Below are 13,250 nucleotides of genomic sequence, written 5' to 3'. Positions count from 1 at the left end.
ACAGACCATTACTTGCAGAGGCAGGAAAGGAAAAACAAACAAACAAAAAAAAAAAAATAAATTCTGCAATGAGGCTTTCAGGAAATCTGAAGAAAAGAGATCAATATTGGTCTCAATATACATTGCAAGAGGAATGTAACATTTTGATGTGTAGTGAAAATGCTAAGTCAAGGCTTAGAACCAGTGATTGAGCACCTGGTGGGAAGGCAGGGCCAACCCAGGGGAGCTCAGGTGCATGTAATGTACCTAAGTGACCAGAAGGGGTAAAGCCAGGATCCACCCCTTCCCAGACCTCATTTAAGGGTTGGCAGGGGAGAAGTGAGGGTGTTTCTTGCTGGATATCTTTGTGTACTTGAGGCCTTCTGAAGGTAAGTAGATTTTTTTTTTCCTTATTGTTTGTTTTTTTGTATCTACAGCTGTTGCATTTGGGCTTATCTTCATTTGTTGTAGCCTAGGATTTTGCTGCTCTGCTATTATTGCTGTGCTTTCCATCTCATTATGGTATGGGAACTTGAATTCCTTTTTATGGAAGGAGTAGATATCTCACTGATTCCTTTAGCAAAGATCACTGATTAAGAACTTTGTGGAAACTGGTGTTCTTTTCACCTCTTTTACTCTTAACTTTCCTTACCTAGAGAATTTTTTTAAGATTTGAAGGACTACTGTCCTTCTACAGAATACCTCATGTGAGGTTGAGTGCAGCTTTTCCCTTCTCCCTTCTCCTAGTATCATAGCAAAACAAGGTCTTCTAGGAGTGGCTGCTCCCAGGAGCTCTGAGGAGCTGCCCAGTCTTTGCCTTGGCTTTGCTCTCCACCTTTATTCTTTCTCTGCTCATGTCACACCCTCCCCAGCACGCACCATAGACTTAGGGTACTTGGCTCACGCTTCTGAGGTTTTGCTTGTTAACAACAAGCATGCAGGAGGTAAATCCTACCTGGGTCTGGCTGGTAGGAAGCTCCACGTGCATTTCGTATGGAGTCAGTGAGTTATTTTCTGTTCTTAGGCAAATGCTGTAGTTTCAGAACAGCTCAGCTGACTCCAACAGAATTTCTCTGGATTTGTCACCAGGGAACAAGAACAGAATCTGACCTAACACATGAAATAGAGATAACTCTTACTTCTGTAAGACAATTTACTGGATATTTCTTCTTTTGCTTTCCTTGTAATTGTGTTATCCTCTTTACAGAAACAGTGACAGTTGCATAGGTTAATTACCCTGAAATAGTATTTATTCTAAAGACTGTTATATTCACCAAGAATTTATCTATAAGCAGTCAAACAAGAAAACCAATATACTCTGGAGTTACTTTTACACACCTACCAAACTTTCTTTTTCAAAGTTATCTGTATTTTTCCTTTTCTATCTATATGTGCTTTACTTCTACAGTCACTGCCTGTATGCGGTTCTGATCCATGATATGGAGGTAGCATGACAGCAGCAAAACAGTAGAACTATTGCAAACAAATACATAAAGCATAGAGTTAAATATTCCAAGAGTGGAGCTGTAGAAGAAATCCTGGAGCTTCATGAGAGTAACCCCCATTAAATTCAGTGGAATATTTGCGTCTATCCATGCCACCCAGAAATAACTGAGGACAGAGCAGAGTATAGTTCTGAAACCAATCTACTGCTACCCAGATTATCTGATAGAGATTAGTTCTTCGTAAGAATGGGCTTGACTTCTCATATGACCTGACATATGGCTCAAATTATTTTAAATATTTTCCTCTTTGAATGAATAATACTTCACTCTTGCGTGGTGTCTGCTGTTGAAGATTTTAGTTTGTGCTAAATGCTTCAATTAAAGACATCTGTCCTAGACACAGAGTAAACCAGACAATGGTCTGAGAAACAATTGAAGAGAATATGGTTCCTTCCTAAAGTTTGACCTTTTTCAGGCCAACAGTTTCAATGATTCCAGTTTCTTCCAAGCTAATCCTATGGTATACAAAGGAAGGATTTTCCCCAGTGCTTCCCCCACATTAAATCATCTTGGTCAAAGTAAAGTAAAATTATATTTTATGGCTGGAATGGCACATTGGTGCTGAAAAGCCAATTATAGCTTGGGACCAAATCTAACTAACTTGTGAGGTCAGTGAAGGGGTTTACAGATATTTTGCAGGTGAGTTGGATCCATGTAAAGTGATGCTCTCAAAACTGTTTCAGATCAGTGAATAATCTGGAACTAAAACCCATTGCCCTCACCACCCATCACTGTGTTCTAGCTATTTTCATTTGTTTCATTTACTTTACAATGCAAGGCAGAAGAAACAGCCCTTGGCAGAATGTACAGCCCCCTTTAAGCAGTGAACATTATTAGCTCTTAGCTAGTCTATTTCTGTTACATGCAAGTTTCTACAGGACAGGCAGGGTCAAAATCCAAAATATATCAAAGATCAGGAAATGAGAAGTAAGGGACATAATCAGCTAGGTATATATCGAGCGCTCCAAAATATTCTTTGTACTACTGCTTTAAATTGCAGTATGGGGAAAAGAATATACCATTAAGCAGTGATGATTTTAGATTAATCATTTACCCTAAGCCAGGCTGCAGTATCGTCTGTAGACAAGAGACTGCTATTTTTGAATGGCATCAAATTGTGAATTTAAGCACAGTGGGTAGGAAAATGCTGCAAAGGGTTTTGCAAGTGATTGCTCATCTTTGTAGTAAAATATATCCGTTTTGAAGTCCTGCTGCGACCAGCATAAAAAGATCAGGGGTGAATGTCTGCATGTGGTCTGCCAACGTGTAGGAAACAGAAGTAAAACCATTGTCCAAGGTAGGCCTGGGTACATTACAGGTACATGAATAAGCCAACACAAAGTGGTGATACAAAGTTATCCTCCAAGTTAAACTTGCCTGAAATTGAGGTGGTTAAAACTATACAATGTTGGCTGATTAGAGCAAGGGTCAGCAAGTTTTCAAACAATGGATGTCAGAACTGTGTTTTTCTCTCTTAAATTAGAGGAAAAGAGAGACAGGAAGAACTCATCAAACTCCCCCTGAAAGCCAGAAGTTTTCCCCTCTAGGGGGGGATTTCTACCAATTAGCTGACTGCTGGCATCTTACCTCCATGGCAGACGAGCTCCTTGCTCCTAGTGTAGAGCTGTACACCAGCCCCACTTTCAGATACCTCCTTTGAGCTACTACACCTTCCTAAATAGCACATACACATGCTATTCAGAGCTGCTTCTTTGATGTCTTGAGCAGTGACTATTTTTTTCAGACCTAGATTTTTGCCAGAAAGTGTTACACGTGGCTAATCTACTGTTGCTAGCAATAACATTCCTCTTGATGCATGGATGAAGTATGGTGAAAGATGTGTGTTCTGGAAGCCTTTAGTTAGTTTATCTCAGTTAGGGCCCTGGTGGTTACCCTGCAGGAAGAAGAGAGGGTTAAAACCTCATGGCACAGGGCACCAGGTTCCAACACTCTAATGTTCTGTTAGCATGCATGTCAGAAACCCACTGAGAAGCTGTGAAATTTCCCATACCAACTTTATTTTTTATGCTCACACACTGTTCTGTGCTGCATATATTAGACCACTGGAGGTATAAGTTAAAGTAAAGACTAATAAATGCTGCTGAGCACAATGACAGGCTTGCACAAATCATGCTGTCAGTTATCAGCTCCTCCTGTCACGCAGGCCTGAAGCCACTCCCAGTGCAAAAGGGAATGGCCAGCAAATGGAAGAAAATGCAATTTCTAAAAATGATCTGTTTTGTTGGTGTTCACACCTTATTTACGTATGATCTTTCCATGCTTTAAATAGCTGCTTTTCTATGGAAGAGCGTATATGTTAAAATTCCAGTTTAAATTATTTCATTTAGTTTTCATGTGTTTAGTTTTCTGTAGACAAGCGTGGTACCTTGTTGGGCTCCTCTTGCTGTGAATTTGCAGGGCATACATTAGAGGATTATATGTATGCAGCTGTAAAAGAAAATGCATATTAAATGAGAAAGATTTCACATAATCATTTTATCAAGCTACCAATGATAAGGTATCACATCTCGCTGCTTTGTGCTGGCAGGCATTTATGAATTTTCAGTTTCTTAGATGCTGCAAACAGAGCCAAAAGCTATTTCAAAGGAGGATGTGAACTGCTGTGTGAACTACACCACCACAGAGCTCTAAGGACTTCATTTTCTATTGCATCAAGCCTTTTAATTTTCACCCTGCAAAGTAAGTAAAACACTATCATGGTCTGAGAGAAAGTTATCTTCAACATAAAGGGATGTAAATTAATTACACTGGGGAGGGCAATGTAAATGTGAACTCAGCTGTTTTCTGCCAATTCTTTCCTTTGGAAGATGAAAAAATTGGGAACAGCTGGCCATTGGTGAGGGACTTTTTAGGCAGTGCTGCTTGAGAAGACACGGTTCTTGCTTCTGAGTGGTGAGGTAAGGAAAAATAGAGAATTAAATTAGTAGAACATTAGGTTTGTTGGAGTTTCTTGGAAGAGTCTTAAAGAAGATTGGTGATATTGTGTGTAAATACGGAATTGTTGCAGCTTTTCCTTTTGAGAAGGAAACAGGTGGTCTGAATTCTAACTTCAGGGGGTGTTTGTGGGGGGAATGTGTGCCATGAAGCTGCATTTGACTGTAGGTTTTTTGTTGTTTGAGAAACTTTCTAATGTTTTTTTCTCCTGCGTGTCAATAATATGCTTTAAATCAGGCCTGATCCTTGAATTCCACTCATAAAGGGAATGTGGGAATGCTGCAGTAGCAAAACCCTGTTAGGAAATAGGGAATGTTGTATTGCCTGTGTTTCAGCTTGTCTGATGACTTTATTGCTTCAGACAATAAACCAACTGCTGGCTTGACCTTCCACCTTCTGTCCCAAGCAAGTATTGCCAGAAGATATTCAAGTATTTTTGCCTTCTGAGATGAAACAGAGCAGTGTTATTTATATATTTATTTGGCAGAGGTTAAGTGTCCAACATCTACTGATAAGGCTTTTGGCCTGGAAGATGGCAAACAGCAGCAGTCCTATTAAAAACTATGGCTTCTGCCTTGTGTAAAGGCTAGTAGAAAGACTTAAAGCCTGCTGAGTTTGTACAAATAGAATGAAAACAGTAAGTTAATTGTTGACTTTTATGCTGTGTAGTCATTTATGTGGGTGCAACATGAGCAGAAAATGAAATCTGATTTATTTTTTTTAAGGCTGCAGTTGCCACAGTCTTTAATAATGAATGTGAATATGCCTATCTTGCTTGGAGGATATGATTGTGTTTAGGCCTGGGCATTGTTGTCAAATGAGGAAGATGACTTGATGCAGTGGCTCTGTAAGCTTTGAAATAGCTCATGTGACTTAAAGGATGTTAAAATAAAACCCCTCCGTTATCGTGTTTTGAGCAGTTGAGGAAGCTTATTCTGTCCAACATATTAATTCATGCAAATATGATGTTTCCAAGCTCATGTTAGTGATAGAATCATGTTTGCTGTCCTGTGGAACTCTGGTTGTTACTGTTTGTTTTCAATTTTTTATAGAACATACACAAACAACAAAACAACAGAAAACAACAAGAAAGCAAACTTTACATGACATTAAATTTAGAGCTTCAGAGAAAATGCCACTGAAAAAACAGTGCACAAGTTCTTTTTCTGGGATATTTAAGATCAATTTTTTCCTAACTTTGGGGGGGGGGGGGAAAGGTGAAATTACTGTCCAGATGGATGCTGATGATGCATATGTTACATCCAGTGCATAGAACAGCATCTGAGCTATGTAACTTTGTTACAGTTATTCCCTACTGGTTCCACAAAGAATAAATACTGCAGGAGTGTGAAGGAAGCAAATCTATCTGTCTTTCAGCAGGAGGTGCAATCTGTGTAGCACAGGACTTTGTTTTGGTGAGGAGATTTGTATTATTTTGTTACTAATTTCTGATCTGGTATGCAGTATGATGCTATCACTGTGGCCTTTTTGCCAGTGCTTCTGCAGTGTTTTTCATCACTGCCTTTTGATGAAGTTTGCAATCGTTCTGGATAACTGAGGAAGTGTTCCACACTGTTCTCTTCAGTCTTTTCTAGTAAGATATGCCTGTTTCACCTCTGCTTTATTAGCTATACAGGTGTTCCATGCTGGCAGTGGCCTGTGTAGGCCCCTCTGCCATGGAACCCTGGCACAATGGATTGCCCTAACAGAACAAGCTGTAAAGCCAAGATATTGGTTCACTCAGTACTTCATATTTTCTGGTTCCCTTACAGAACCTAGTTCAGTCTTCTTGCTTTTTTTTTTGCAGTCTTTTTTTTATAGCTGTGTTGCAGTGCGTATATTGGGTATAAATCACCAGTAGATCAGCAGGGTAACTTTTTGCAAACATTCATCATCAGTGTAAGTAACAAGGTGTGAGGCACCAACAGCCAAACTGTAGTTCACGGTCACTGATTCTCTGTTTGTTAAGAGCCTGAGAGAGTTCACGGACTTCAATTCTGTGCAGTAATCTACAGTGACACTTGGGCAGGAAACTGTACCAGCCAAGTTCAGTCTTGCTTCGGATGTGTTTTTGGTAATATTCGTTTGGTGCTTTAGGTTCTGGTTCAGTGCCGGGAGCATCCTTTGGTTTTAGGTGGGGTTGTTGGCTATGCAGTGAGGAGGATGGTGGTTTTAAGGGTTTTGCTATCAGCAACAGATAATGTAACAGTTTATGCTTTTGTTAAGATTGTTTCTTGAATTAGTACTTCTTTGTGATCAAAAAGCTCTTTTTCTTTGCTGTGTTATGGCTGTTACAGAGATGCAATGCAATTACCTTACACAGCCATTCATACTGGCTATGCTGACAGCAAGTGGGCTTGCATTTTTACTCTAGCCACACCTTAAAAGGTGTTTCAGACTTGGGAATGCAGATTACTTGATAATTTTCAGCCTCCTTTTGTTGTGCCTGTATCTAACAACTTTGCATTTTGAAAAGGTTAGTGTAACAGACCCAATTGTGTTTGGCACATGTTAACCCCTTTTCCTTGGTAAACAGTTAGGAAGCTGATCAAACCCAAAGCTTCTTGGAAAGAAACCATTTTATCCACCTAAGTATACTCTGAGCAGAGGTGTATAACAATGAAGTTTTGTTTTCTCTTAGACTTTTGCCTTTTCTTGAAACTTGGGTATATTCACATGAACCCTGTGTGCTGGGAGACTCAGATTGCATGCTGCAGCTTCTCCACCAGAAAGAGACTGCTCGAGCTGCTGACAGATGTTTAAATCCTACTGCCTTTTTCATCCTGGAGTTAGTGATTTAGTGTTCTCTTTGATCCTGGGCCTTGGCCTGGAAATAGTAAGCCTTGCTAGCTGGATTGGAGCAGAGCAGGGATATTCTACTGTAGCTCCATACGCTGTTCCCCTGAGAAGCCCTCAGTCTGTCACAGTTTAATTTCTTGTTTCCTCTCTCACCTCCTTATCGTCATCCCTTTCACTGAGCAAGAGACCCTCGATTTGATTCTACAGTCAAACAGAATAAATCAGAGCAGGAAGCTTAGATACACTTAACATTTATAAGATATAATGCAAGAGGTCATGTGTAGGAGCTCGGGTGATAGCTGCTAGGCTTGCAGAAAAGGAGATACTTTCAAAGAAGCATTTTTGATTTGGAAAATATTGTTGGGGGAATACCAGTAAACAAGTAATAGGAAAACTGCCTCAGTGGGTGTTTGCTTTTGATTCTTCTCCTGCTACTCCAGTTGTCTATTAAAGGCTGGGCTTCAGGTGTGGCTTTCCATATACAAGAATGTGTTGAATTACACAGCCAAGTGGCTTCATCAGGGTAGTATCTTATGCTCTAATGGTGCAAATTTGCACTGCTTTTTTGAGAACGCTTTTATGGCTTGTCTGATGCATTTATTTAGAAGCACGGGTGTAGGTAGGTTGAAATTTTCAAGCCTGGATGGATGCAGTTAAACATCCAAAACCTATCTCTAGGCCCTTAAAGAAATGTGATTTTTCAGAGGTAGTGAGCACTGAAACATATTCAACGTTGTTTTGGCCTCAATACTTTTGAAAATTAGATTACATTTTTATGCTCAAGTGTAATTCTGAGCTCTGAAAACTTTGACTGTGTGACGAAAGTTTTAAACTATAGAACAATTTAAGAACATTTCAGAGGAGGAATACAACTCTGATGTATTTCAGTGGGGAGAAGAAGATAGGTGAGTCTTCTGAACAGGCATCTTCTAGTGATATCTTGTCTTAACATAGGCAGATTTTTAGATTAGACTTCTACTTCCTTCCTGTGCTCTGCAGTATGACCTGCTGTATGACAAAGCCTTGCCCAAGAAAAAAGTGTACAGTCAAGATCATTGTTTTGATAACAGCTCCTGGTATGCTGCAAACTATTAAGGTTTCATTACTGAAATAACTAAGCAGGTACTTTCGTAGCACATTTAGGAGTATTTCATTTGGAAAGTAACTGCAGAGCAAACCTGAACTATGTTCAGTTCTTCAGGGAGCACAGAGAAAGAGACAGACCATGGAACTCCATCTGGCGAAGTTCTCCTAGTTTCCTGCCTACTATGTCACTTGTCATTGGTGGCACTCTGGCATCAGTTCATATACCAGAAGGATCTTTTGTGCTGTGTATTATGATACGGAACATTAAAAATCGAACGAGAAGGCAGATTATGAAGAAATTTGTGTTGTGAGAAGCAAGATCATGTTCACGAGATACTCAGACTGCAAATTTAAAGGACAGCTTCACTTCATTGCAATGACTTGTTGAGTGTGAGCATGATTCTGCAAATGCTTATGATTGAATAGCTTTACCTAAATGTGTGGTCCCATCAAGCTAGGTCTTTGTCCATTACTTTTTAATGCTTAAGTGTTTAGACCTGGCCAACTCTCATGTGTCTTCTCAGGGTTTTCCTTTCTATTTTTATTTAACACTTGGTTAGCTCTCCCCTTCTGCTTCCAACTTTGACTCTGCGTAACTTGGTCTGGACTTGAATCTTTGGGAACTAATTTCTTGTGTTGTCCAGATACCTGTAGGTAACTAAGGAGGAAGTAACAAATGTTTTAATGTAGAAAACTCAATCCAACATTGTACAAAGTGTTACTGACTGGGCTGAAGTAATCTAATGTATATATGCTTCATCTATTTTTGTGTATGGTGGCACAAGAATTGCTTATACAGCTCCACTTCCAGATTGGGTCCAGCTGTGGTGTGCAAGTACTCTGGGTAGCACCAACTCAAGTCGGAAACACGGGAATTCATTTACAGGAGAGGTAAGGTATTTACTAGCCCAGCCCGAGGGCTCTGCCGCGCTCTGGGGGTGCCCTGAGGCTGCTCAGACGAGCAAGGGGACTGCTAAGCCCGCTTACGCACAGCGGAGCAGCGATCCTCCCGCCTCGAGGCGGCCAGCTCCGCACGCACGTGCCACCTCGGGGGGTCTCGAGAGCCGTGCGGAGCGCGAGGTGAAGCCCTCCGGGCGCCTCGCTGCCGTGAGGGGGCTTCTTCCTTCCCTCCGCCCCAAACTTCTGCGGCTCAGAGCGCGAGCGCTACGACTCGCTCCTGTTCCCGCTCCGGGCGCGGGAAGTGACAAACGCTTCCCCAGCGTGCTCGGGCCGCCCGGCTGAGGGAGGCGGAGTCGCTCCGCCCGGCCCAGCCCCGCCGCCAGCCGCCCGCCGAGGGACTGCCGCCTGCCGGGCCGCCCCCCGGGTCCGGGCGGGCTCCCGCCGCTGGCGCGCGGCAGAGGCGGCCGCGGAGGCCGGGCTCCCTCTGGGCGGCGGGAGGTGAATGGCAAGCGGCGGCTTCTCCCTCCCACACCCCAGTGTCGGTCTCGCCTCCTGCAGCAGCAGCAGCGGGTCACCTCCGCGCGGCCGTGCCGTGCCGCCTGCCTGCCGCAGGGCTCCGAGCCACACGGGCTGCGTGCCGCCACCGCCGGCGGCTGCGGTGACATTGGGAGGAGACTCGGCCGAGGGCGGCGCCGGGGGCAGGAACGCCGGTGCTCGCAGCGAGCGGGAGCCGCAACTCGCCCTCGCGGCGGGGCGGACGAGCCCGGGCTCTGGGTGTCGAGGCGCGCAGCCCTTCGTTTCCTCTCGCTGCCGCCGCGCTGGAGGCTGCGGACTATAAATAGCAGCTCGCCGGCCGCCGAGCGGCACACGCACGCACCGGGGGAAAGTGCCACGCAGGTCGCGCCGCCGCCGGGCAGGTAAGCGCCGTCGGGGCACGGCGGGCGGGCGGGGCGCTTTGGTTCTTCGTTTCCCCGCCGGAAACGTCAGGAGAGATTAAAAGCCGGGAGCGGTGCTGCCGAAGTCCCTCCCTTTTATTCCCTTATCAAGTTTCTTAAGGCTGCAGCCCGCGGGGCGCGCGCGGCCCTGAGCAGCGGGGGCTGAGAGCGCTCTCGGCGCTGCCCCCGGCGCCGAGCGGGGCGAAATGCGGTGGAAGCGGCGGGGAAGGTAGAAATAAGTTGAGCGGAGTTGCGGCTTGCGATGCTGTCGGCCGGGAAAGGCGGGAGGGACGGGCCTGCGGGCTGAGGAGGGATGGGGTTTCATCTGCGAGGCAGCGGAGCTCGTGTTCTTTTCCCCGAAACGACATACGGTTTTTGAAGCAGGAACGGCAGAGCTAGCGCTCATCTCTTTGCCTGCTCCTTAAAGCTAACCCGGTGCGCTGTTTGCAATACAAATAATTGCGCGAGGTCTTCGTGGAGCTGTTTTTTTTTTCATCTGATGTGCAATGAATCAGTCTGATGCTTCTGTTTCTCTTTAACAGAATAAATAGATTTGTTTACTTTCCCCTTAATGATGTGTTAAAATATCTATCCCCAAACCAGGCCGTAAGAATGCCTTTTAAATCTGGCTTTGAATCTCGAGATGAAGCTCGTTTTCGGTCTTTGCTGCTTTACAGGCCCCCCTCCATCTGTACTTCAGCGTCTAACATAGCAAAAATGATGGGGGAAAATGTCTGTGTTTCTCAGGCTGCACGAAGGCGAGAGTTCATGTAAAGATTTGGTTACTGACAAAGCCCTGTTTCCTGTTATGTGTTTTACAAGCGAGATAATCTGTGACAAGGCGGTGTTTCAAACATTTTTACTTTAAATGAGTTATTTATTTAATTTGAGGTAGGTTTAAGACCCACTGTGCGTCTCAGGCTTTAGTGCTGTGAACCTGTGTGTTCTGCGGGGTTTGTGCGTGGGAGTCTGTGTTACTTTAACTGTCCGTGCAGGGCTGGATATTGCTTACTGACTACATGAAGATACTGGTCAGAAGATAAATATGAGGAGGAAATCAGTCCTGTGGGGTTTTTGCAGCCCTGATGATATGGATGGGAGCCCAGGGCAGTGTTAATACTTCAGAGTCCTTTTTTCTTTTTTTTTCCTTCCTCTCCCCTCCCTTTTCTGGCAGTATCTCTACAGTGCTGAAGATCATCTACCTTGAAAAATAAAGCTTTTCTTTTACTAGCAAGTCCTCAAGTTCCAGTTTTCCATGGGTTCCTCCAACCTTACAAGTGCTCATCTCTCTTTTGGCCTGGTTTCTCTGGAGAGCTCTATCTGGAAAATACCGTAGTATCATAGAAGGGCCTGGGTTGAGAAGGACTACAATGATCATTGAGTTTCAACCCCCCTGCTATGTGCAGGGTTGCCAACCACCAGACCAGGCTGCCCAGAGCCACATCCAGCCTGGCCTTGGATGCTTCCAGGGATGGGGCATCCACACAAGGTTGCCTTAGTTCTCACATCAAAGAATTGTGGTTAAAGCTATCAGTCTGGCTGTAGGCTGTACGCTTATTAATTTGTCTCAAGAGGTAGCAAATTGTGTTTCTTTGCTCTTCAGATTTGTCAAGTTTACAGTGATGAAGTTCTTGCTTGATCATGCTTATGCATTTCAGCCACGGGTTTTAGGAATTTAGTTGTCAGTACCTGTAGAGCTTCTACTTTAAGTAGCAACTGTTTCCTTCTTCTAAAGTGCTTTAGATTTAAGTTCTGAATTCCTTCTGAATCCAGGAGAGGCTGAGCAAGACTGTTCTTTCATTTACAGTAGTTCAAGCCTGTAGCTGCAGGGGAAGTTAATATTGATTTCCATAGATTAGGATGCTAATAGGCTTTCTGCCTCACCTAACAAACTAAGCCTCTTCTTCCTGTTTGTCAGTGAGTTTGCCCCGTATGTTCCTTTAGGTTGTTTTTAGTGTTGAAGAAGGCTCTGTTTAATGAAAATTCAGAAGATGTAAGCTAAAGATGCTTACTCAACATAGTACTGTGTCAAATGTGGTAAATGGGATGCTGTTTGTCAAGTTCATTTCTTTGGCAGATTGAATTAGTCCTCAGTTGCCTTGTGCCATGGCGTTAAGAATTAAATCAATTTGTGTTTTCTTGGTGAATATTTTCCTTGTTGTTGTGTAGTTTGTATGAAATGTTACCCTATGCTCTTACCTCAGTGAACACGTAGCCTGATTACGGTAGTGAAGTCAGTCTGTGCTTTGGCTGGGAGCACTGACTTAACAGCATTTTTCTCCTAAACTTTTCACATACACGTAACCAAAGCACTTTCATTTTTATCAATTTGCTTAATTCTGTTAGCTGTACAGCTGCCAATAGGAGCTTGCTTGTTGCAAAAATGCTCATTTGGCAAATAGAGTGCCATCTCTTAATAAGAGACACTAAGTTGTCTTAATTTTTTTTTTCTTGTAATGGTAAGAGGTGGCTATATAAAGGATAATTAAGGAGAGACTCTTGTGGAAAATGATCTTTTATTGTTTTGACAATTTTTAGTGTACCATCAGATCTTGGTATGTAGTCATTCATAAACAACGATCCTAGTGTATTCCAGTAATATTAATAGGATGCACTGTACTTAAGGTGAGTATTTCTGTGAAGAAGGCAACTCAGAAACATGATGGGGCATAAATGGCCAGGTGCTAAGTGTGACTTGGTATCTTGCTGTATTTACTGCTGTGCAAATGGAGCATTAAGCAGTGTCAACACTGTGGTTTTGTACAGAGTTTCTATTAGAGCAGTAACCTTGCTGCCTTGCCTGGGTTTTGTTTGCTTTGTGTGTGTGTGGACAGCTAAAGAAAACGGGTAGGAACTGAGTTGTATAGGATGAAATTACTTTCTCTGATATAATGGCATGGTCAGAATAAACCTTTTTAATGAGTTATTCCAGTTTACACGTACAGAGTTTGGCCCACAGAAGTGGGAGCTGTACTGTATGTGACGTTCAGAACAAGTCAGTCTGCTGTTTAAGCAGTTTGCTGATGCACTTCCTGATTGAGGATTGTGATTAATTTTTAAATTAATAATCAGGAAGTTGGAGGGCATATGA

At 43.2% G+C, this 13,250-nt stretch overlaps 1 protein-coding gene across 14 annotated transcripts in view; it reads left to right on the top strand.

Moving 5' to 3' along the window:
• The first annotated feature begins 322 nt into the window (after positions 1-322).
• Positions 323-13,250, top strand: part of INPP4B (inositol polyphosphate-4-phosphatase type II B) — a 287,734-nt gene continuing 274,806 nt past the window's right edge. For 12 of the 14 annotated variants that reach the window (XM_040700268.2, XM_025150480.3, XM_025150479.3 and 9 more), the window contains exon 1: positions 9,919-10,141. The gene's annotated coding sequence lies outside the window, so the exon portion shown is untranslated. Of the gene's footprint in view, positions 369-9,918; positions 10,142-10,246; positions 10,389-13,250 lie in introns of those variants that run through there. The other 2 variants (XM_046941277.1, XM_040700263.2) reach the window with 2 other exon arrangements.

The sequence above is a fragment of the Gallus gallus genome, chromosome 4 (assembly GCF_016699485.2).
Source record: "Gallus gallus isolate bGalGal1 chromosome 4, bGalGal1.mat.broiler.GRCg7b, whole genome shotgun sequence".
Lineage (NCBI taxonomy): Eukaryota > Metazoa > Chordata > Aves > Galliformes > Phasianidae > Gallus > Gallus gallus.
This window is presented reverse-complemented; position numbering and strand designations above follow the sequence as displayed.